Here is a 25,405-nt window from a genome sequence, read left to right on the forward strand (position 1 = left end):
CTGCTTCAGCCAGTCTTGGCAATTATATTCAACTCCCTTGCTTTTTTTTTTTTTAACTTTTTGTTTATTGCAGTAACATTGGTTTATAACATTGTAAAAATTTCAGGTGTACATCATTGTACTTCTATTTCTGCATAGATTACATCATGTTCACCACCAAAATACTAATTACAACCCATCACCACACACATGTACCGAATTATCCCTTTCACCCTCCTCCCTCCCCCCCTTCCCCTCTGGTAACCACCAATCCAATCTCTGTCCCTATGTGTTTGTTTATTGTTGTTGTTATCTACTACCTAATGAAGGAAATCCTACGGTATTTGACCTTCTCCCTCTGACTTATTTCACTTTGCATTATACCCTCAATGTCCATCCACGTTGTCACAAATGGCTGGATTTGATCGTTTCTTATGGCTGAGTAGTATTCCATTGTGTATATATACCACATCTTCTTTATCCATTCGTCCCTTGATGGGCACTACAATGAGATATCACCTCACGCCCGTCAGAATGGCTATAATAAACAAGACAGGAAACAACATGTGTTGGAGAGGATGTGGAGAGAAGAGAACTCTCATACACTGCTGGTGGGAGTGCAAACTGGTGCAGCCACTATGGAAAACAGTATAGAGATTCCTCAAAAAATCAAGGATAGAACTACCATATGATCCAGCTATTCCACTGTTGGGTATTTATCCAAAGAACTTGAAAACACCAATTTGTAAAGGTACATGCACCCCTGTGCTCATTGCAACTCCCTTGCTTTTTAATTCTTTTATGAAACTCAATTGGTAAAACTCTATTACCAGATAAGCCTAACTTTCTGCCTCCTTTATTCCGATTAAGATACTGCCTAAGAACTAAAATAATGTATAGTTTTTTATGGTCTCTGACTAAAATGTGTTAACGCTGTGTAGAAATTCTTCTACATTTCCTTTTTCTTTTCTGTTTTTTGTTTGTTTGTTTATTGTGGTAACATTGGTTTATAACATTGTATAAATTTCAGGTGTACCTCATTATACTTCTATTTCTGCATGGATTCCATCATGTTCACATGTTCACCACCCAAATACTAATTATAATCCATCACCACAGACATGTGCCTAATTATCCCTTTTGCCCTCCTCCCTGCGCCTTTCCCCTCTGGTAACCACCAATACAATCCCTGTCTCTATGTGTTTGTTTGTTGTTGTTATTGTCTACTACTTAATCTGTGAGATCATACGGTATTTGACCTTCTGCTTCTGACTTATTTCACTTTGCATAATACACTTAATGTCCATCCATGCTGTCATAAATGGCTGGATTTCTTCATTTCTTATGGCTGAGTAGTATTCCAGTGTGTATATATACCACATCTTCTTTATCCATTCGTCCCTTGATGGGCACTTAGGTTGCTTCCAAGTCTTAGCTGTTGTGAATAACGTTGCAGTGAACACAGGGGTGCATGTATCTTTACGCATTGGTGTTTTCACGTTCTTTGGATAAACCCAGCAGTGAAATAGCTGGATCATATGGTAGTTCTATCCTTAATATTTTGAGGAATCTCCATACTGTTTTCCATAGTGGCTGCACCAGTTTGCACTCCCACCAGCAGTGTATGACAGTTCCCTTCTCTCCACATCTTCTCCAACACTTGTTGTTTCCTGTCTTGTTGATTATAGCCATTCTGACAGGCGTGAGGTGATATCTCATTGTAGTTTTGATTTGCATTTCCCTGATAGTTAATGATGTTGAACATCTTTTCATGTGCCTGTTAGCCATCTGTATATCTTCTTTGGAGAAATGTCTGTTCAGGTCTTTTGCCAATTTTTTAAGTGGGTTTTTAGTTTTTTTGTTGTTGAGATGCATGAGTTCTTTGTATATTTTGGAGATTAACCTCTTATCAGATGGATGGTTTGCTAATATCTTCTCCCAGTAGTTAGATTGTCTTTTTGTTTTGTTGGTGGTTCACTTTGCAGTGCAAAAGATTTTTAGTTTGATGTAGTCCCATTTCCCCAGTACCCTCCAAAGTGAAAACCTCGTTTTTGTTCTCTATCCTGCCTCTTAGTCTTGCTTGGGTCCCCCTGTCTGTTGTTAGTCGTGGTTCTTCTCTTGGGCACCTTCTGAAATGCATTTAGATATTATCAAGTCTCTTTCATTTTACTAAAACCAAATACCTCGCTGGTCTCAAGTTCTGCTCCAGGTTCATCCCCGTCTCCTCCTCCCTCTTCAAGAGTGCTGCCTTCTCCTTTCCCTCTTCCCTCCACAACCCATTCGGTCCTCAGCCCTCCCCCAGCACCACCCGGCTTCTGCCTGACTACTGCTTTTCCGCAGCTTCCACCAGATCCACCAATGGCCACTTTTGGGTTTGACCATAGAAACTGTTCACGCTTTATTGTCTTGAGCCATTGCAACATTTGACACTTAAAACTCTTCCCTCCCTGGCTGTGCTCTATCTTTTTTTTTTGCTTTGTTTTGCCTGTCCTTCAGAATTTCATCCTCAATACCCTTCTCATTCTGCATCATTATTCCCAAGAGTTTTCATCCTCTCCCTGGTTTCCATTACCTCCAGTTGGTGTGCTAATTATTTCCAGGTGTATTCTTGCCTGAGCACTAGATCTATGGAGGGAATTGTCCTCTAACCACTTCAATTTGTATCTGCCAAGGACATCTCAACATGTCTCAAAGGGATCTGATCTAATGAGCTCCTTACACTGTATTCTGTGAACAGGACAATCATCCATCCATTCCATTGGCCAAACCTGCATTCTGGGTGTCACTCCTGATAACTTCCCCAACCTCATCCTCCACATCCCAGCAGTGAGTAAGTGCTGTAGATTCTGCATCTTCTCTCACACTCAAATCCATTCAATTTCCTTCTTAGTTGCCACCACCTTAGAGCAGTTTTCAGCCTTGAACGTTTCTCTACATTCTGTTTATTCAGGTTTAAAGGCTAAGATACCACACAACACCCAGAACACCTGGAAGGTGGTATTGCCTCCTCCTCAATCCCAGCATATATTCCGTGTTAGTGGCTCTCAGTATGGTCCCTGGACCATCAGCATCAATATGACCTGGGAGCTTGTTATAAATATAGGTTCTCAGACTGTATGCCAGACCTACTGGATCATAAAACCTAGGTGTAAGGCTCATTTTTTCAAAAGCCCTCTGGATGAGTCTGACGCATGGGAAAGTGTGAGAATCCTTCTTCCAGGTAAACTGAGCTACCTAAGGTTACCCAAATAGGTTGAGACCCAGCTCACATCCAGGCCTTCATCAGGTCTCTCTAGAATACTATTTCCTTCTACTCACTAACTTCTTCCACTAACTAAAGGACACAGCTTAGACATAAGTTCCTTCAGGGAGTCTTTCTTAATTTTGACAGTGGTAGGTGTCTCACCTATGGGGTCCTGAATCCCTGTGTGTTTGCTCCTGCTGTGAAAACAAGTTCTTTAGGTTTTAATTGGATGAGGACAGGAACTGTGTATCCTTAGTGCCTAGCAAAGTTCCACATCCAGAGTTGGCCCTAAATAAATATTTGTTAAAGTCAGTGAATGCAGCCAATTAAATTAAATTATGAAAATCACACAACTTGACCTATACAAAATGCTTTGCAAATGGCAGCAACAAATGAAACATTTTTGAAGTTTGCCATCAGGGTATTTCTTGTCACATCACATCTCCATATACCTCTTTTCTCCTCATTGGCAAGCTCTCCATAAAGAAGAATGAGCTAAGGTTAGTTTTTCTACCTTGGGATTTCTTTGTTTGGTGCCCGTGAGGAAGAGCAGGTGGGCCAGGAAGACGCAGAGTGAGAGCTGCAGGTGGAGGGAGGTGCGGGTGTTCTGGATAGATCTGCACAGGAGAAAGATGAGGGCCGCCATGAGGAGACACAGCAGAGAGACACTCAGCCCCACTGGTGATCACAGTCAGCACAGGAGCTTACTGAATCCAGCAAAAGAAAAAAGATATCAACTCATTTTGGACCTTTGTATTCTTTAATAAATTTACAATTATTGTAAATAGGGTAAAATTGCTTAATTTATTATACATTCTTGATCTGGAGTACCATTCAGCACTTAAAAAATTATGTTTTCAGACCACTTATGGATATTAGACAGTGTCCATGACAATGTTAAATTTACAAAGCTGTATATATACTACATGGATCAGGGTCTCTCAATCTCAGCGCTGTTGACGTTCTGGGCTGGATGATTCTCTGTCGTGGAGGGCTGTCCTCTGCATTGTAGGATATTTAGCAAAACCCTCTGACCCACTAGATGCCAGGAGCACTCTCTCTCACCAAGTGGCGACAACAAAAAATGTTTCCTGCCATTGCCAAATGTCCTCGAGAGGGCAAAGTTGCTCCCAGTTGAGAACCACTGATATGGAGTATGGTCACACATTTGAAAAAGAATACACGCATAAAATTACAGGATTTATTTTTTAAATTAATTTTCATTATCTCTGCATTGTAGAGATCTTTCTTGTTCTTTGTAATTTTCTGTATTTCCCATTTTAAAACCAGCAAGCATACATTGTCTTAATTAAATAAAATCAATATATATTTAAATCCTTCACTGAATATAAATTTGGAATAAGATTTATTTTATAAAAAATGTAATTATCAGACTCTAATTGCTTAGTAATACACTTAAGACCGTGCCTTCATCACACTGGATGCCATAAGTACTGCAAAACTGGAGAGGCGACTGCAGGAACATACCGTTTGTGTCACATACAAAAGATGACATGACAGCCTTCATTGAACTAGGCCATTTTGTGCCAGTAGACACATAGAGGCCTTTCAGTTCCATTTTTCATCTGAAAAGAGAATAATAACCTTGTTATATTGTATTTTACAATCACTTCAGTCAGTATATGTAAATATATGTATCAATATATGTAAATCTATTAGAGTTAACAATTTATGCATATTTGAGGGTAAAACACAGGTATAATTGCACAGGTATATTGTTGATTGAATAATCCCTCCCACATTTGCTCCCTCCCTCATATCTCTACTCCTTGACTATAATTGTGTCCTGTGAGCCCCAATCTTATCTTTGTATGAATAACTTGAACAGGTCTAGCCCAAGGGATGGAAAATTATGACCCGTGGCAGATGTGAACCACTGCCTGTTTTCATGTGCCTCTGAGCTAAGAATTCGTTTTACTGTTTCAAATAGTTGAAAAAATAAAAGAACAATATTTCATGACACTTGAAAATTGAACAAAATTCAAATTGCGGCATCCATAAGCGAAGTCTTGTTGGAACACACCTATTCGTTATGTAGCTGATGTTGCACTACAGTGGCAGCATTGAGTCATTTTGTCAGACCATACGGTTAGCAAAGGTGAAAATAATTAGTGTCTAGTCCTTTACTAAAAAAATTAGCTGACCCTTGTTTGAGCCTACCAGCTATGAGTGACCAGCTTTAGACCAACTGGAGAACTTTGCATCCAAAGTGGGGAAAAGAACTATTGTTTGTTGAAAAACTGCTGAGTGCATCAACTATGTTATATCATTAAGTTACCACAACAACCCTAATGAGGAAACTAAATCTCAGAACATCAAAAACTTGCCTAGGGGCCAACCCCCTGGCATACTGGTTAAGTTTGGCCAGCTCCACTTTGGCGGCCCAGGTTTGCAGGTTTGGTTCCTGGGTGCAGACCTACACCACTTGTCAGCCATGCTGTGGCAGTGACCAAAGATTGGCACAGTTGTTAGTTCAGGGTTAATCTTCCTCAACCAAAAAAGAGAGGAAGATTCGCAACAGATGTTAGCTCAGGGCAAATCTTCCTCAGCAAAAAAAAAAAAAAAAAACACCTCGCCTCAAGGTCAGGCTGCTGGAAGAGTCAGAAATGGACCTACTGTTTCTCATCAAAGCAGTTTTCACTGGACTCTTTCTTTTTGGCATAAAATATCTATGATGCCCTCTCTGGACCCAGCAGCTCTTGCAATAATAAGCAGGTAGCAGCCATACTTAGTGGGATATACTGACACGTGAGATGCCCTTGTATTTGTTTCATAAAACATGTTCTTGGGTCAGCCCTGGTGGATCGTGGTTAAGTTCGCGTGCTCCACTCCGGTGGCCCGGGGTTTGCAGGTTTGGGTGCCGGGTGCAGAGCTACACACCACTCCTCAAGCCATGCTGTGATGGCATCCCGTATACAAAGTGGAGGAAGACTGGCACGGACATTAGCTCAGGGACAATCTTCCTCAAGCAAAAAGAGGAAGATTGGCAACAGATGTTAGCTTAGGGCCAATCTTCCTCAAAAAAAAGAGAGAGAGAGAGACATGTTCTTAAAATCTGAAGTCCAGTGCCAATATTTAAAATTTATTCTAGGATATGAGAGACTTGAAGAAAATATTGAGTCACTTGTTCTAAAAATTTCAGGAAATTCTTCAAATGGAAAAACCCCAATGCCAGGCTGGCCCCTGCAGACCTGGTTTACAGGCCTGCACCAGTGGTCCCCAGCACAAGGCTAGCCGTGTGAACATAGGCTTCAGACCTGCCTCAGTGCCAGGCCAGCCTCTGGGGACCCGAGGAGGTGAAAGACCTGTACATGAAAACTATAAAACATTGCTGGAAAAAGTGAAGAATTACAAATCAATGGAAAGATATCCCATGTTCATGGCTTAGAAGAATCAAATTGTTAAAACGTACGTACTACCCAAAGCAGTCTACGGATTCAATTTAATCTCTATCAAAATTCTAATGGTATTTTTCATGGAAACAGAAAAAACAACCCTAAAATTCTTATGCAACTGTAAAAGACCACAAATAGCCTAAGTAATCTTGAGAAAGAAAAACAAAGATGGAGGCAACACACTTCTTGATTTCAAAGTATACTGCAAAGCTGTAGTAATCAAAACAGTATGGTACTGGCCTAAAAACAGAAACATAGGCAAATGGAACAGAATAGGGAGCCCAGAAATAAACCCACAGATATATGGTCAACTAATCTTTGACAATGGCACCAAGGACACACACGGGGAAAGGATAGTATCTTCAATAAATGGTGCTGGGAAAACTAGAAATCCACATGCAAAAAAATGAAATTGGACCCTCATCATAAACCATACACTAAAATCAATTCAAAATAGTTTAAAGACTTAAACATAAGACCAGAAGCCATAAAGTCCCCAGAAATAACATAGGGAGAAGCTCCTTGACATTGGTCTCAGCAATGATTTTTTTTGATTTAACACCTAAGCACAGGCAGCAGAAGCAAAAATGAACAAGTGGGACCATATCAAACTAAAAAGCTCCATGTGGCAAAGGAAACCATCAACAAAAGGCAACCTACTGTATAGGAGAAAATAGTTACAAACCATTTATCTAGGGGTTAATATCCAAAATATATAAGAGACTCCTACAACTCAATATAAAAAAAAAAACCCAATCACTCAATTAAAAAATGGGCAAAGGACCTGAACAAACAATTCTCAAAAGAAGACATGCAAATAGTAAAGAGGTGCATGAAAAGGTGCTCATCATCGCTAATAATCAGGGAAATGCAATTTAAAACCACAATGAGGTATTACTTCACACCTCTTAGGATGGCTATTATTTAAAAAAAGAAAATGGAACCCTAAGGGTAAGAACTGTTGGTGAGGATGTGGAGAAACGGGAACCGTCGTGCATTGTTGGTGGGGAATATAAATTGATATGGCATTAAGACAACAGTATGTAGGTTCCCTAAACAACGAAAAGTAGAACTACCCTATGATCCAGCAATACTACTCCTGGGTATACATCCAAAGGAAACAAAATCAGGATCTCAAGAGATATGTGTACTCCCAGGGTCATGGAGGCATTATTCACAATAACCTCGAGAAGTGTAAAGTGTTTCCTGGTTGAGACAGAAGATGCCATTGCCTAATAGCAGAATAAAGAGTACTGCAGTGGAATCATGATGCAAAGGTGCAGAGTACTAGGGAAGGAGATTCAGATCTGCAAATGGGAGCTAGTCTGGAGCCCATGTTGAAAGGAACCCCATTCCAGAGAGCTCCTCCCAGGATGAGAGGATCCTGTTCCAGTAGCTCAGAGGCTGAGGGGAGGCTTCTAAGATGCCAACTGGGGGAGTGGCCTTGGGGCATCATGGGTTGCCTGCAGGTCTCTTGCGGGATCAGTGCCAAAGATGCTCCATGAGAGAAGCAGCCAGTGTCTGGGGATCAGAAATACCTGGAGACCCAATTCTAGGTGACAGCAGCTGCAGCCACCTGAGATGACAGCCTTTTCTTTGCGCTGGAGAGGTCATAACGGCAACTGGCTTGTGGCAAAGAGGGTGGAAACAGCATTGGATCCAGAGCAGGAGGATCTGAGAATGAGTCCCAAATTTTCCTCTTTAGTAGCGTATCACATAGTGATTAAATCTCAACCTCCTTGAATCCATTCCATCACCTATAAAATGCAGTACCTTCCTTGCTCACTCTACAGGACTGTCATGAGAACCAAATTGGATAGAGTTGGTGAAAGCTTTTGAACCATGTGCTTCACCTTGGAAATAAGGTACAATGGTCTACTCCTAGTTCTAAAATGCTTTTGTCTTGTGGTCAAGGAGTTGTTATTTGTGTACTTATCTTACATTCATGTGTAATCAGATTACAAACTCCTTGAGCCCAGTAACTTTTGCAATCGGCTTTGTTTTACTGGTATTTTCCTTTATTTAAAAAAATACGTTCCTGACATTTTATCACAAATGGTCAGGCAGATTGCACGCTGAACACCCAAATACCCACCACCCAGACTCTACAGTTGCTAACATTCTTCTGTATGGCTTTCATCACTTATTTATGCAGATATCCATCCATCAATCACTGCATGATGGGTCAGTTTATTTTTTATGGTATTTCCTTCTCCTCTCCCTCCTTAACCACATCCTTGATTCTGATCTTATTGAACGGTTCCTTTGGCGGCCCTACCTGAAAGTAGGATTTCCATCCTCTGGGAAATAAAGTCCTTTTACACTGATTATAATGTCTGCCATGTAAGGGTACTATTTCATGTACTCACATCTTATTTCTCCATATCGGTGCTTCTGAACCAGGTGTTATTTGTGCCCCTCAGGGAAAACTGGGTACTATCTGGTGATATTTTGGTTTGTCATGATGTCGGGGTGGGGAGAAAGTTGGTTCTGGCATCTAGATACCATTTTGCTGCCAATTGTTTTATAATGCAAAGGCAGCCCCCACAACAAAGAATGCTTCAGCCCCAATATCAATATCGCCAAAGTCAAGAAACCATGCACTAGATAAGTTATAAGTCCCCCCAGGATAGCAGCTGAGGGTCCCCATTGAAATATGAACTGGGAAAATACCCAGAAAGAATGTTAGATATGTGGTTAGACTGAGAGTGACCAGTGACAATCCTTCCACCCATGATTTCATTATTCTAGGACATAAGTAACACTCTGTGGATGATCCAGGAATCCTGGCCTGTGTAGGTTCTGAAAGATTATTATTTTAATTGCGGGCCGTGAATTTTTTTTTGCAAAGACAACCCATTTTGAAATACATACATTCAAGCAGATGCCTTGCGAGGAAGCGTGACTGGTGTGGGCTTACCCATAAACTGTGTCTCTACCCTCCGTCTGCCCTCTGTTGTTTGTTTCTGAGCCACACTGTATGCTGCCGATTGAACGCTCTGAAGATGCAGAGTTACCACCACAGCCATTTCTTCTTTCTTTCAGGTAGTTCCATGGGCGGTAATGTTGGTGAGGAGATCAAAAGAATTAGCTATTCCCTGCCATAAAATATAGATAATGTCACTAAGGAAATGGAAAGAGATGTCTGAAACTGCTCATTCTGTGCCCAGATCTTTCTCTAAAGCATTTGGAACTAAACAAACACCTTCCTTGGGGATGCTTGTCTTCCTACATATCAAGATGATAGGTGCATTGCAAGTGAATGCTTGGGAAATCAATGCAATTCTTCAAACCTGGTAGGAAGTAACTCTGTTCTGCTGGTGTCAGATCACTTCTTGAAAAACTAGGGATGAATGCTGCTCTGCCTTCCTGTCCCACATTCTACCTTTTCTGTCATTATTTTTCCTGTATGTGTTGCTTTTCCTGTTCCCGTTCTCTTTCTTCTGTCCTTTATTCTCTTACTGTAAAGATCCATTGTTAACCAATTGAGTAAAACAACAACTATATCAAAAATATAGTAAAATGAATAGAGTTAATCAATATGGTGAAAGAATCTGGTGAACTATCAGTGACTTCATGTATTGGGGCAGCAAAGGACACCTGTTTTCACCTGTTTACCTAATGAATTAGGCAAAATACATGTAAGTCTGTGGGCTTCTAGGTTGAGGAGCTTTTAAGGGATGGGGGTGGAGGGAGAGAGAAGCATACCGTCCTCAGTACACTCAGAGACCTCTTTTGGAAACAGTTTTAATTATGAAAAATTCTCTGAACCCCATGTCTTATTAGTGATCTGGATAATTATTCTGTATGTGCTCCCCTTTTCTTCGAAAATGAACTAGGATTCCAGTGATCTGGCCTGCTATCCAGAGGAGTGAGAGGAAACCCCAGGAGCCATTTGTAATAGTTCTCAACCACCTTGTGCATTAGAATCATCTGGCAAGTTAGATAATACAGGCAATAGAGCTCTACCCTCACAGATTCTGATTGAACCAAGACTCAGTATAAGTACATTTTTTACAGCCCTTCAAGTCTTTCTAATGTTTGGTCAAGTTTGAGAATCACCAAGCATGAAAAGATATTAAAATATTAGAAAGGATTTCAAACCTTTAAAGACAGTGTCGCATTCCCATTTCCACACCTATGTGAGAGCCTCCTAAGTCAGAGCAAACCCATCTACTGTTATTCCAATAATTTGTGGAATTCACCTAGAAAAACACACATAAGAAAGGTGATTTGGACATTTTCTTTATACCACAGAGATCTGGGCTTCATAGAAATATGTGTATTTAACTTGGGCAGACAAGACTTTGAGTGGCTGAGAGTTCATGTGACCATGACATTGACTTAAAGCTAATTATGCATTTATAGAGAGTTAGTACAATTTTCCAATAGGTCTTCTCAGGACAAGTCTATACGTAAAAAAAAAAAAAATCAGTCCTAAGAGATTTAGTATCTGAATTGACCACTTGAGTGATATTTTGTGACATTCAACATACTTAGTATTAAAGAAAGGCTTGTTCAACTGAGATTCAGAAAAAAATGAAATTTTAATGACTTGAGCTATGAGTTATTAAAACATATAAAGCTGCATTAACTAAAAATTTTGTTCCTGATAGGGAAATAAGCAAATAGGTGAAATGAAGAGAGCAGAGAGTGTAAGAACTAAATCCGTGTGTGTGTGGGATGCCCAGCTCCAGGGGTGCAATAAGGCTAATGGTCACTTCTCTATCTGATTCACAAAACAATTGCAGAAGAGTACACAGAATTCCTATACATGCCTCACCACGTTTTACTTATCATATTGCATTTTGAAAAGTCGTATTTTAAATTAGCGGGTATCTAATGAATAAATAAGGATGGTACATTTGGGTTCGTGTTTGGAAAAAATATCTACCACACAACATATTCAAAAATGTTGCAAGAGACTTAAGTATATTCTGTCTCCCCTTTTCATGCCCAGTCCACAAGTTGATGATGGTGTGAAACTCACCTGGACTTCACAGTCTCTGGAAAATTTATTTTTGCCAAGTTGAGAACAATTAGGGGTCATTTCTAAGAATGAAAAGAAAAACAAAGGTTGGAGAGAGTTCCTTCTTCAAGGTCAGGAACTAGTTGACCTTACAAGATGAAAAAAATTCTCCCCGTTTTTCTTCTCAGATTCCTGTAGCATCAAGTATCTAAAAGTGAGACAGGATCAAGTTTTCTAAAAAAAAAAAAAGTTTGGAGACTCAGGGAGACAGAGTAGCATTAATGAAGAATGTTTACCTTCAAAAGTTCTTAAATATTTCTCTCAAACTCCTTATACCATCTCTATAGACTATTCCCTACACTAGCCATGGCCCGTTTTATTATATAAAACAGTGTAACCTATCACCAGCATTGGTGGGCAAGAATTCTTGACATGATTAGTATGATATGGACCCTGCCCTATTTTTAGAGTATTGTTGTAGTTGGCCTAAGACGGTGGTTCTCAAACTCTGGTGTGCATCAGCACTGCCTGGAGGGCTTGTTCAAACATGCCGTTGGGTCCCATCCCCACAGATTTCAATTCAGTAGGTCTGGGGTGGGGCCTGAAAATTTACATTCCTAACAAATTCCCAAACATTCCAATCTCCTGACTGACATGGATGCATCTGCTTCTGAACCAAGGACAACTCTTACCCAATTTCATTAGTCTCATCTCCTACCTGAAAGTCAAAATACCCACTCATCACGTTGCCCTCATTTCCTGACAGCACCATTTACAGAATAAATCCTTGCTTCCTTAGCTCTCCTCAAAGCCACCTGGCGTAAGGCCAGACCCTTCAATAACCCCATTCTATCATCTTCTTAGTGAAACACTGAAGCTTCCCAATGGGAGGTACACTTTGCTGCAGCACATTAATAAACCTAACACTGTGGACTTCATCTGCATTCCTGGTGGCCCACAGACACTGGGCTTTATCACTACTTACCCGTGCGTTCTTCCTCTTCATGTGTGAAGTTTGACTTTCCATTACTTGGAGCCAAACCAGGTTGACAGGTACGAAGGTAGCTTCCAATTGGATAGGTCTAAGAATTTGGGGGTGGGCAGGCAGTGCTATTGTGGAATTCATCCTCATCTGTGAAATGGAGCAAACAGTTCATAATCAAACCATCTGAATGTATACGCTCCACCTATCCATTGGCGGTGGTGCACAAGACGTTTCTGTGGACTGACAGCATCAGAAATATTTAGAGATAATTGTTGAAAATATAAATCCCAAAGTCAGTCTCAGACCCAGTAAAAATGAATTTCAGAGGAGGTGGGATTTAGAATCTGATATTTTCAGAAAAACGCTAGGTGATTTCATTCAGCATACAGGTTTGGGAGCCATTGATATGGACGGCTGGACTGAAGAGATAAGAGATTTTCCTAAGATACTAAGATCTTAAAAACTATCTGAGTGTATGTTCTTTGGGAGAATTCTTAGCAGTAACAGCCTTCTGTGCAAAGAGATAATAATTCTCCAGGATCACAGAGATAATCAAAATGGGAATAGAAGACTAAACTAGTAATACAATATCAACATCTAGGACAGAGACTGGAAAAATGGGAAAAAGTCATCTGTTATGCTGTTATGATTCTCATTTGTTTCCTGCTTTTTGCTTTTGATAATGTGCACAGGCTTCTCTATTTGCTTAGTAACATTTCCAACTAGAGATGGCCTTGGGCTTTGGTTGAAAACTCTGGTCTATTAGTTAGTTATTGCAGAATAAGTTAAGACTCTAAGGTGTGGACTACTTTCAACATTCACTGTTATTTTTTAAAAGCAACCGATAAAAGAGAAAAATCAATTGTGGTCCTGGCGTCACATTTCAGTTCTATGACTTGTCGTCCTGGCATCTGTGCTCACTTCGGCAGCTTTCCTCTAGAATCTCACGCCATATTCTAAGGAACTGGTTCAATTTTGCTGCATCTAACTCCGTTCTGATTTTCTAAGGCTGTTACTCTATTTGGACTTACCGTTGCAATCTTCTGTGTCATTTGTAAAATTCTGCCTTCCAGAACATGGAATAAATCCTGTGTCAGTGGTAGATTCATAACCCTTTGTGATGTTATTGCACGTTGCATTTGGGGGACAAGGAGTGGAGATATTTTCACATGTCACAGCAACTGTTAGAGTGGAGGAGAGGATAGGAATTCAGTTTAGACCCTGGGCTGCATCAAGTCAACTGGAATCTTTGTTACTTGAATCCTTTTGTGTGCTGAGTCTGACACAGGGCAAGTGGTACACACTTTGTAAACATTTGTTCAATGGACGATCTATGAACATGATTGGTGTTGCCAGCTTATGTTATTAGACAAAAAAGAAGTTTTCTTTCAGCAGTGATTAAAACTCTTTTGGAAAACATTGGAGCAATCCTCTTGAACTGTCCTACTCAAGGTGTGGTCTCTGGACCAGCAGCATCAGCATCACCCGGGAGCTTGTTAAAAATGCAAATTTCCTGGCTCCACCCAGCCCTACTGAATCTAATTCTGGGTCCTGGGCTAGGAATCTGTTTGAACAAGCTCCCCAGGGGCTGACGATGATGCTCAGGCTTGAGAACCTCTGCATCTCGGCTGCTTCTAGGATAAAAGACTTCTCTGATGAAAACCCTAAGAATTTTTAATAAGACTTGATTTAGAATTTCTTGACCTGTATTTCATTCTTTTACATCAACTCAGTGAGGTGTCATGAGTCACCCTGTCACTATTTAAAGCCATGGTTTCCATCAGCCAGAATCCCCAGGTTCATATTGGACTTCTTACACCTCAGATTGTTTTCAGCACCAGTTCTATTTCTAGTTCTTCCTTCTTTATCACCTCACCAAACCTATAACTCATTTTCTCTCTCCTCATGAGGCTTTCTCTCTAATCCCCTCCATCTCCTCTCCTTTTCCCAAGATCCAAGTCCTTTTCATATCTTCTTATCCATAATGGTCCTATCTCACACCCTTTCTCCATCATCTCTGGAAGCAGATGGCTATGATTCAGGGGGCAGATTTATTTGTATAAGATTTAATTTTTAAATTACTTTTAATTTCATTAGTTGTGATATTGAAACTTTTGTATTTAAGCCAAATGAGATAAAATTATAAATCAAGAGATTTATGCTCTAACATATGATAAAGTAAGTAAAAAAATTTAAAATTGTGTCCCAAACCATGCGTCCAAATTGTTCACCTGGGAGATTATGTACTCCTTTCAATAAATACACTCCATATAATATATTTTAATTCTTTTCTCTTCCTTTTTTTTTTGGTCTTCTTCCCTTTTTGGCCCCTCTTCACACCTATACATTTTGTCCTTGGACACTATTACTGAGAAAGACAAGAAAATTCACCTCATTTTCACTTTTTCTTCCAAATGGTATTTTTGAAAAGAAATAAAAGACATACCATCTTCAACTGAGGAAGATACACCACTTTGAATACCATTTTGTATGATTTCTGACATTTCACTTTGAACAACCACTTGGGGAAAGGATGAAATGATCTGTGTCCGTTGAGCCGCTAGGTAAGCCCTGGGTCCTGAACTCACTAATGCATTGCTTCTGCAGGCCTCTGAAGAAGTGTTCTTCATTGCTGGTGTGCAATAGAGAAGTCATCTGATTTCCAACATTATGATCAGTGTCTGAGTTGGAGGAAATAGGAACAACAGTTATTGTGCACTTATTCTGGCGAGTACTGAAATAGGCAGTTTACTGGAGTTATCTTACTTAATCATTGAAGCAGGCCTCTTCGTACAGTAACTCTTCTTTTTTTTTTTTTTTTGAGGAAGATCAGCCCTGAGCTAACTTTCATGCTAATCGTCCTCTTTTTGCTGAGGAAGACCAGCTCTGAGCTAACATCTATTTCCAATCCTTCCTCCTTTTTTTCTCCCAAAGCCCCAGTAGATAGTTGTATGTCATAGTAGCACATCCTTCTAGTTGCTGTATGTGGGTCACGGCCTCAGCATGGCCGGACAAGCGGTGCGTTGGTGCGCGCTGGGATCTGAACCCAGGCAGCCAGTAGTGGAGCGCACACACTCAACCGCTAAGCCACAGGGCCGGCCCTCATACAGTAACTCTTAAGGCCATTTTACTGACCAGGAAAATGAGATTCAAAGAAGAGAAGTCACTTGCCCATGGTCTGTCAGCTAGTAGATTGCAGGACGGATAGATTCTGGCATACTAGGGAAATATATTCACAGGGGCTATTACAGCACACTGCTTCAATGTGCACGCGCATCATTGTGGACACACAACAGTTGTAATGGGGTCTCATTTTAGGTTTTCCCAGGAAAAACTACTGATGGATAATTCTGGTCTTTAGATTCCATGTAATTTTCAAATTATGTGCAAATATTTTGCACCCTCTTATCTTCCTTAACAGCTATAAATCCATATCCTTTCTGAATCTAAATCAGCTTCCAGTTTAGCAAGTAATGTAATACTCAAATGCAAATATCGTAGATTTACATTCCAATGAAAACCTATACATGCTCATTTGATTAAGGTGTTATTTTTAGGGAAAAAAAGAAGTATATTCAAGTAGACAAAAGAGCCATATATATTCTGCAAAATATTGCAAAAATGTTACCTATTGTAGATGCCCCTCTATGGCCGCAGGAAGTGAAGAAGCAATGAGATTACTCTCTTATGGTTATAAAGAATGAGTATCAGAAGCATTTGAAGGGTCATTATTTTTACATAATGGAAACAATTGACAAAATGTCCTTTTCTATTATTTTCTAAGAAGTTATTTATTAACAAGGGAGTGAAGCATTCTGCCTTATCTCATTTTGCAATTAAGAATCTAGTTAAATGTAGCTTTGATTAAAATAACGTCTATCATTACTAAGAATTTATCACACATAAGGCATCCCACGAAATGTTGTGCAGATGTTCTATTTATTTTATTGCATTTCCTCAAAATAGTCGTATCCTATACAGATTATTGTTCCCATTTCAAGTTGAGGAAGAAGCAACCTAGAGAGGTTCCATACTCCCCCAAGGTCATCTGTTGGTATCTATGGGAGCAGAGGTTCAAGTACATTTGTCTAACTGTAGATCAAATAGCATTGGCCTCCATTCTCTGTGTGATATTCTCTTCATTACTTAAGAAGTTCACTTACCATCTCTATGCCACACTTTCTCCATCGGAAACAGGTTGAGGACAAGGTTTGTCTTTCTTACCTCCAAATGGTTGTAGGATAACACAAAATCACACACAGGGACTGTGTTGAAAACCCAGTGCTGTAGAAATGCAAGAGGTACTAACCACTTCCTTCACCATCAACAAACCTTGGGTTGAAAACTTTTGAATCTCAATGAAAGCAAGAAAGCAGTAGAGTCCTGAGAGGGAACAAAGATAATTTAGGTTAATAGCTGGCATCCACAAATGCCCTCTGGGTCTTGGAGTCGGCCTGGGGCTGACCTTTTTTGCCATCCTGCACATTGCAGAGTTCAGTACTGTCTCTTAGTTTCGGCCAAACCAGGTGCAGAAGTTCAATTAGGGAAATACAGTGTGCCACTGGCATAACTCCAAGATTTACACTCTAGCCAATGGCCTTTCACATTTTTGATGGTGGAGAGACCATTATAAGAGTGGATAATTGGCCCTTGGGAATCAGATTTGATGTTATTAAGGGACTGTTTCCTAGGAGTTTCGTTCTCTAGAAACTAAAGTATTGCCAAAAAAAAAGGAAAACACGAAAGTTGGACAGAAACTCAAGAGTGAAACAGAGTCAACAATTAGAGGTGTATTCTTATTTAGTTGGGATTGTCACCAATGTCACATTTTAATGACACAGGATTTTAAGATGCATGTAAGATTAAGACTGGTGGCTAGTCCTTGTGAAGTCTCAATTTTATGATGCCATCTTTGCCATTATTATTTCCTTGACATTTTCCCTCCCCTCACCTTTACCTCCACACAAACACATACACACACATACACAACCACCACCACTAACATCAACAACAAGGGTTCATGGATGACATAGGATGGATAAAGCGATGCTACAGCTTAGGAGACTAAAAGAAGATGGAGATTATAACAGTGATCTGAAGACAACTGTCTTTTAGGTTCCGCAGTTTATCTGCAGGCTTGAACCACACGTTAGATATTTTTCTCTTTGGAGAGGGAATAAGCTGTTTAAGCCCTTACCCCAGAAAAGCAGCACTCCTCTTGTAGCCAGAGATTTGAGAGCTATTTCCTGACAAAAGTCAGAGACACACCTGATCCCTTATTTCTCCCACCTGTTTCATTAGAATCTTCAGCGATGATGGTCTAGTCATGTAAAACAATACACAATTTTCCTTATTACCAAAATTGCATGATTTTAGTAGAAAACCAGGTAAGCAAAGAGAGACAAAAATGAAAACTGAGTCAACTGTAAGTTCATCTTTCAAAGATATTCCCTATTAACATTTTGGTGCTTTGTCTTCCAGCCAATTTTCCTCTTATGTAGATAAACATAAAAATTTCATTTCACAACGTTGTTATCCTATAATAGCTAAACTTAGTTTTTGCTCAAAAATAGACTCCGATTTGATTTTTAATGACTAGATTACTTAATTGAAATTTATTATAATATCTTTAACCAGCATCCTATCAATAGACACTTAAGAGTTTGGAAAATTTTCAATATTATCAATAAGGTTACATGGAAGGTCTTCTTTGGTTCATCATGAATTGGACAAGGTCCCATTGTTCTCAGACATCAATGGGGAAGAACAAGTTGGACCTGATTCCAATCACCTTGTGATGGCCTTTACCCCAGTTAAGGACTCTTGAATCACAAATATCTCCGTAATTTCCAGCATAGTAGTTAGAGCTCTGCATACCATTATCTCTGTCTCCTCAAACAGCCCAACATCTTCACCAGCTCCTGTGGCCCCAGAAAAACCACAGTGACACCAGGGACCTCTGCTACAGCAACCAGTTTTTCTGGAAACCACTCCAACCTGGAAGGAAGAGAATAAATCCCCCTTTTTCTGCCTCTGTTTTATGTTTCCTGTGTGACATGACCTCTGCCATTTATACTTGTATGACTTTCCAGGGCTGCTGTAACAAAATAGCACAAAGTGGGTGACTTAAAACAAAAGAAATTCAATCTCTCCCAGTTCTGAGGCCTAGAAATCTGATATCAAAGTATCAGCAGGCCCTTCCTTGACTCCCCCAGCTTGTGGTGGTGGCCGCTAATCATTGGTGTTCATTGGCTGCAGCTGCAACAGTCCAATCTCTGCCTCTGTCATGAAATGCTGTTTCCTCTCCAACCAGTCATATTGGATTAGAGTCCACACTAATGACCTCATCTTAACTTGATCACATCTGCAAAGACCCTATTTCCAAATAAGGTCACATTCATAGGTTCCAGGGATTAGAACATCAACATATCTTTTGGGAGACACAATTCAACCCATAGCAATAGCCTTGCTCCAAGTCAGGAGAGGAGGGTTTGAGTGTGGGAGGCCATACATTTATGAGGTGGTTGCAAAATCTAGAACCCCCTGCCTCAGCCAGAGTCTCGTGTGTGTGTGTGGTGGTGCATCTTGCAATTCCCAAGTCAGTAGCCATGTAAGCCTTTCATTTTTTTATCTTAATATATTTTATTTAACCCAACATCTCCAAAGAATTATTATCTCAACGTGTAGTCAATATATAATTATTATTGAGGTATTATACATTCATATTTTTATATAAAATCCTTGAAACCCATAGTGTATTTTACATTTACAGCACATCTCAATTTAGACTAGCCACATTTCAAATTCTCAATGGTGACATGTAGCTAGAGGCTACCAGATAGGAAAATATGGTTTAAAAAAATAGATTTTATTTCTTATAACGGTTTACATTTATAGGTTTACAGAAAAATTAAGTGGAAATTATAGAGAGTTCCTATATATCCCCTCATCCCTCCCAGCATGGTTTTCCTATTATTAACATCTCGTTAGTAATCTATATAACTTATATAACATTATTACTGTAACATTATTAACTACAAATTATTAACTTTAGTGTGGTACATTTGTTATAATTCCTGAACCAGTCCAGATACATTATAATTAATGAAAGTCCATAGTTGGAATTAGGGTCACTCTTTGTGTTGTACATTCTATGGGTTTTGACAAATGCATGGTAATATGTATCCGCCATTACAGAATCATATAGAACTATGGTTTCACTGCCTTAAAATCCCCTTTGCTCCTAGGAAATTAGGAATGCTCCTAATTCTCAGGGAGAAGTTGGAACCATTTGTTTATTGAATGTTTTCTATGGGCCAGGCCTGTGCTAAGAGCTTCTCAAATGTTACCTCATTCACAACTCACAATAATTTCATAAATAAAAATATCATTACCCTCATTTAGAAATGAGCAAAATGAAGCATTCAAGACATTAAGAAATGTGCTCAGAGCCACACACCTGATATGAGGCAGAGTCAGGATTTGAACTCGGGTCTTCTGATTCCAAAGCATGTGATCTTTTGACAACATGGTACTGTGTGCTCCCTTCCGTGTCCTGGTTTTCTGTTCCTGAGGGGTGGTGGGCTGGGATCCATACAACTGCCAGGGTTGACACAAAAGGACTGAAACTGAATCTGGGATTGAGGTCCCAACTGATGTCAGCTACTGAGTCAGCAGCAATGAGTTCAGGTGACCTGACCCCTTTGAGTGGGCATGTGAGTGCAGGGCCAGCAGCTTTGATAAAGAAGGACAGAGAGGACGCTTAGGAAATGACTCTGAGAGACAGACAAATAGTAGGAAGCAGAACAGGGGCCCTTACCTCTGATGACTCTCTTCATCTGCCAAAGGGATATTCTTCTTGCTCTCTGAAGAAGTGATGCCAGCTTGTGTTTACCGAGGGCTAACTCTACCAGGCATGATTCTAAGTGCATCACACAGACGACCACATTTAATCTTCTCAACAAGCCTGAAAGGAAGGCACTATTACTGTCACCATTTTACAGGTGAGGAATTTGAGACACAGCAAGGTTAAGTAATCTGCCCAAAGTCATACAGCTTGTAAGAGGAAGTAGTAGTATACCACGCAGAGGGGCACTTGAGCCAAAATTCTCAACCTCTGTGTTCTACACTTCTCTAGGACACAATGGCAAATGTTTGTTGGAGCAGGGAGGGTGTTGTCTGTGGTGCACACCACCCAGGTGCCCCAGAAATGAATGAAGCCAACATTTCTACAAAGACACATGCCATGGATAATTGCAGACAATAAGAAGTGGAATGTTCTACACCTGGTGCCCTGTCACCTTGTAAGCATAAACACATAGCCATCAAATTAAATGGTATTTATTATGCAAGACCCTTTGGTTTCAGTCTGCTTGTGAGTTGTAAGAGCAGGCCTAGAGCATCCCTTTGTTTCCAATCCTTGTAGTTAGGAGTACTTGTTGAACCCTGATGAGAAGTGCATCTAAGTGGCAAACAATTATGAAATCCACCAAATGATTTTTGAGGAGAATCTCAGCATTCAAAGACGGCTCATGCATGACATCAGCACCTACAGGGATGCAAGGATGCTGCCCACACACCAGGAGTCCAAGGCTGTGGAGTAGTCCCTCCCAGGCAGAACCAAGACACCATCCAGGGAGACACCACGCAACGGAGAAAAGAGTACAAGGACTTGAGCGTGTGGAATTTATCACTTCTGAGGATTCCGCTTTGTCAACAAATGAATAATCCTGGAGACCTCGTGGAAGCCCAAATTCAAGGACTGCAGTGGAAATAGGCATGCAAGAGCTGTGAGACAGAGGGAGCCCATCTCACTGAATTAGTGAGGCTCTCGCTGGAGCCATTCAACTACTCTATTGTTCTATCGTTTGGCTGTTATTTAGCTTTCATAGAACTGGTGTATTTTAGAGACCCACACATTAGTTGTTGGTTTACACGATATGAAATAAAATGAGGGAATCTATGATTTCATTTTATTTATTGGAATTTGCACCTGATTCTTATTGTTTTAAATTAGCTATTACAAATACATTTGAGCAAAAGTTCTTAGTAACCTCATGCCCTCCTGTATTAGTCAGGGTTCTCAAGAGAAACAGAACCAGTTAAGATAGATAGATAACTATATCTACATCTACATCTACATCTACATCTATATCTACATCTACATCTATATCTATATATCTACATCTACATCTACATCTACATCTATATCTACATCTATATCTATATCTACATCTACATCTACATCTATATCTATATCTACATCTATATCTATATCTGGAGAGAGAAAGAGAGAGATTGATTAATTTTAAGGAATTGGCTTATGCAATTGTGGGGGTTTGGAAGTCCAAAGTCCACAGGGCAGTCCTGCAGGCTGGACATTTCAGCAGGAGTTGATTTTGCAGTCTTGAGTCTGAAAGCGGTCTGGAGGCAGAATTCCTTCCTCTTTTGGGAACCTCAGTCTTTTCTCTTAAGGCCTTCAACTGATTGGATGAGGCCCACCCACATTATGGAGGGAACTCTGCTTTATTCAAAGTCCACTGATTTAAATGTTAATCACATTTTAAAAATACCTTCACAGCAACATCTAAACTGGTGTTTGACCAAACAATTGGGCACCATGGCCTAGCCAAGTTGACACATAAAATTAACCATCGTACCTCTCCTCTTGACCATCATCACCTTCCACCAAGGATGACATCTTACCTTCCAGTTCCTGCCTTTCCACTTCCAAGTAATTTATGATCTCCCCTCTTCCCCCACCATGCTAATCCGTCTTTCCACTTTATCCCTATATCTGCACTGTCCCATACATAGCCACTAGATACACATGTCCTCTAAAATTTAAATTTTAATTAAAATTAAATGAAATAAAAAATTCAATTCCTCAGTAGCACTAGCCACATTCAGTTGCTCAATAGCCACATTTGGCTTGCAGCTACCGTATTGGACAGCGCAGAATAGAACATTTCCATCATTGCTGAAAGTCTATTGGCCAGAGCTGCTCTAGATGGTTCTTCATTGTAACTTTGCCTTCACTATCTAGGCTTCTCTTCTCAGACATTGACTCCTTTTTTAAAAATTTATTTTTTTATTGAGGTAACAATGGTTTATAACATTATATAAATTTCAGGTGTAGATCATTCTATTTCGACTTCTTTATAGACTACATTGTGTTCACCACCAAAAGTCTAGTTTCCATTCATCACCATACAACTGTGCCCTTTTACTCCTTTCACTCTCCCCCCACCACCCTTCCCATCTGGTAACTACCAGTCTGTTCTCTGTGTCTATGTGTTTGTTTGTTTTTGTTGTTTTTTTAAATCTTCCACATGGGAGTGAAATCATATGGTATTTGTCTTTCTCCATCTGACTTATTTCATTTAGCATAATATCCTCAAGGTCCATCCATGTTGTAAATGGCAAGATTTCATCTTTTTTTGACTGAGTAGTATTCCATTGTCAGACATCAACTCTTAATCTCAGAGTTCCAGGTTTTCAGTCTCCTTCACCATCTGGATAGTCACATAAATCCATTGAGAACGTTGTAGAAAGTTGTTTTGGTGCATTTGCATAATTGTTGCATGGAATGTTTGTGTATTAGTCAGGATAAGTGTGCCAGCTGCTGAAACAAACAACCTCAAAATATCAGTGGCTCAATATAGTGAAGGTTTAGTTCTGGCCCAAGACACAGTTCTGTGCTCTATGCTTTGCAATCATCCACTCTTCTTCCAGGGCCTCAGAGTTCTCCATTGGATCCTCTGCATCTAGCTGGCCAACTAAGGAAAAATAAGGAAGAGAGTGCAGGATGTTTGGAGGCCAGGCCTGGAAGTGGCTATATCACTTCTGCTCATACTTCATTGCCAGACTGGGTCATATAGACCCATCTAACCACTAGAAAGGATGAGAAACGTAGTCTTACTGAGTGCTAAGGAGGAAAATTAACAGAATGGTGAACACATAGTGTTATATCACGGCATGTAAAAAATGAATTCTATGTCAATGAATACTATCTCTCAAATAATGAACCATGTATATGTGTAAACTCTTCTGGGTCACAAAATATATATTTTACACATCTCATACAAGGAAAATAAAAAATATCAGTAGCTGTCAAATGATGAGTTTCGAGGCCATATAGAATGGAGGATAAGAAAGGATAGACTTTGGATTTGGAAAAGATCTTTTTGAATTCTAGCTCTACCACTAGCTGGTCAAGAACATACTGGCAGCATGATCTTAGGCCAGGTGCCCTCAAAGGACTGTTATTGGGTTTAAATAAGGCAATAAATGCTTATACTGGTGTAAATGCTCAATGGGTGGAGGGGTTCCATAGACATATTCATGTGGCATCACAGCCTTTCTCCCTACTTTCTACTTTTGAGTCATCTCTACTTAAAAGTGAATTTTCTAATAGCATAGGATGCAATGTCAAATATTTCTGAATAGTGATTGCAAAATGAAATACTTTCCATGTTCATGTCTGTTACAGGTTGAATTGTGTACCCCCTAAATTCGTATGTTGAAGTCCTAATTCCCAGCACTCCAGAATGTGACCTTATTTGGAAATAGGGTCATTGTGATATAATTAATTAAGATAAGGTCATACTGGAGGAAGGTGGGCCCCTAATCCAATATAACTGGTTTCCTTATAAAAGGGGAAATTTGGAGACACACATGCACACAGAGAGAATGCCATGTGAAAATGACATCAGAGATCGGGGTGATGCACCTCAAGCCAAGGAATGCCAAAGATTGCTGGCAAACTACCAGAAGCTAGGCGAGAGGTACGGAGCAGAGTCTTCCTCAGAAGGAACCAACCCTGCCCACACCTTGATCTCAGACTTCTGGCCTCCAGAACTGTGACACAATAAATTTTTGTTGTTTAAGCCACCCAGTTTGTGGTACTTTGTTATGGCAGCCCTAGCAAACTACATAATATAATATCCAAGCAGTTATTGACTCAAATATACAGGATTTAATTTTAAAATTGTGTGGTGTTTACATTTTAAAATGTAAAATTCTAATTTCAACATATTTCCAAAACCAATCTTCCATTCATTGATCCAACTGTTTCTGAGCTACAAAAACGGCAATTTCATATGGTTCACCCAAAGAGCCATATGTCTACTGAGATGAAACACTGGCTTTCTTTACTCTTTGCCTAATGGGGCCATTAGGGACCCATCTTTGGAACTAGACTCATTAACATTACACAGATTATCAGCTGTGACCCGGGCCAAGTCCCTTACCTGCCCTGAACCTTTTTTTCCTCTAAAAAAACAAGGGGGTGAAGCTAGATCCCCTCTAACTCGCAGCTAAGACATTCTGTAGCTTATAGGAAGACTTGTCCCTCTAGGCAGACTTCATGGCCTGTGGTCCAGGAAGTACAATCAGAGCTGTTTACAGAAATCAGCTCTGCTAATATAAACGGATTTAAGAACAATATTAAAAGGGAGTGCTCCAGCAAATTAAATATTCAAAGTGAAAAACTCTGCATTTAATAAAAGTCTGTCACCATTTAGAATGCATAATTTTAGCATAAATACTCTAGAAATATTCATTTAGTTTGCTATGTGTTATTGTTAATAAAGAGGGTCCTGCATTTAGATGTCATATGTCATTAATAAATCAACCATAGAATGCAAATTTTAATTATTTTGAATTATCTATTTACTGTTTAATTATATTTAATTTTAGACTCTCCTAAGATGGCCTAATAAAAATTTGGGATGCTAAATGATGCCTCACCTGGTTACTCTATGTATTTACTGAAAATAATTAGCTACATTAATTGTTTGGGGGATTTTTTT

Source organism: Diceros bicornis, unplaced genomic scaffold (genome assembly GCF_020826845.1).
Source record: "Diceros bicornis minor isolate mBicDic1 unplaced genomic scaffold, mDicBic1.mat.cur scaffold_230_ctg1, whole genome shotgun sequence".
Classification (NCBI taxonomy): domain Eukaryota; kingdom Metazoa; phylum Chordata; class Mammalia; order Perissodactyla; family Rhinocerotidae; genus Diceros; species Diceros bicornis.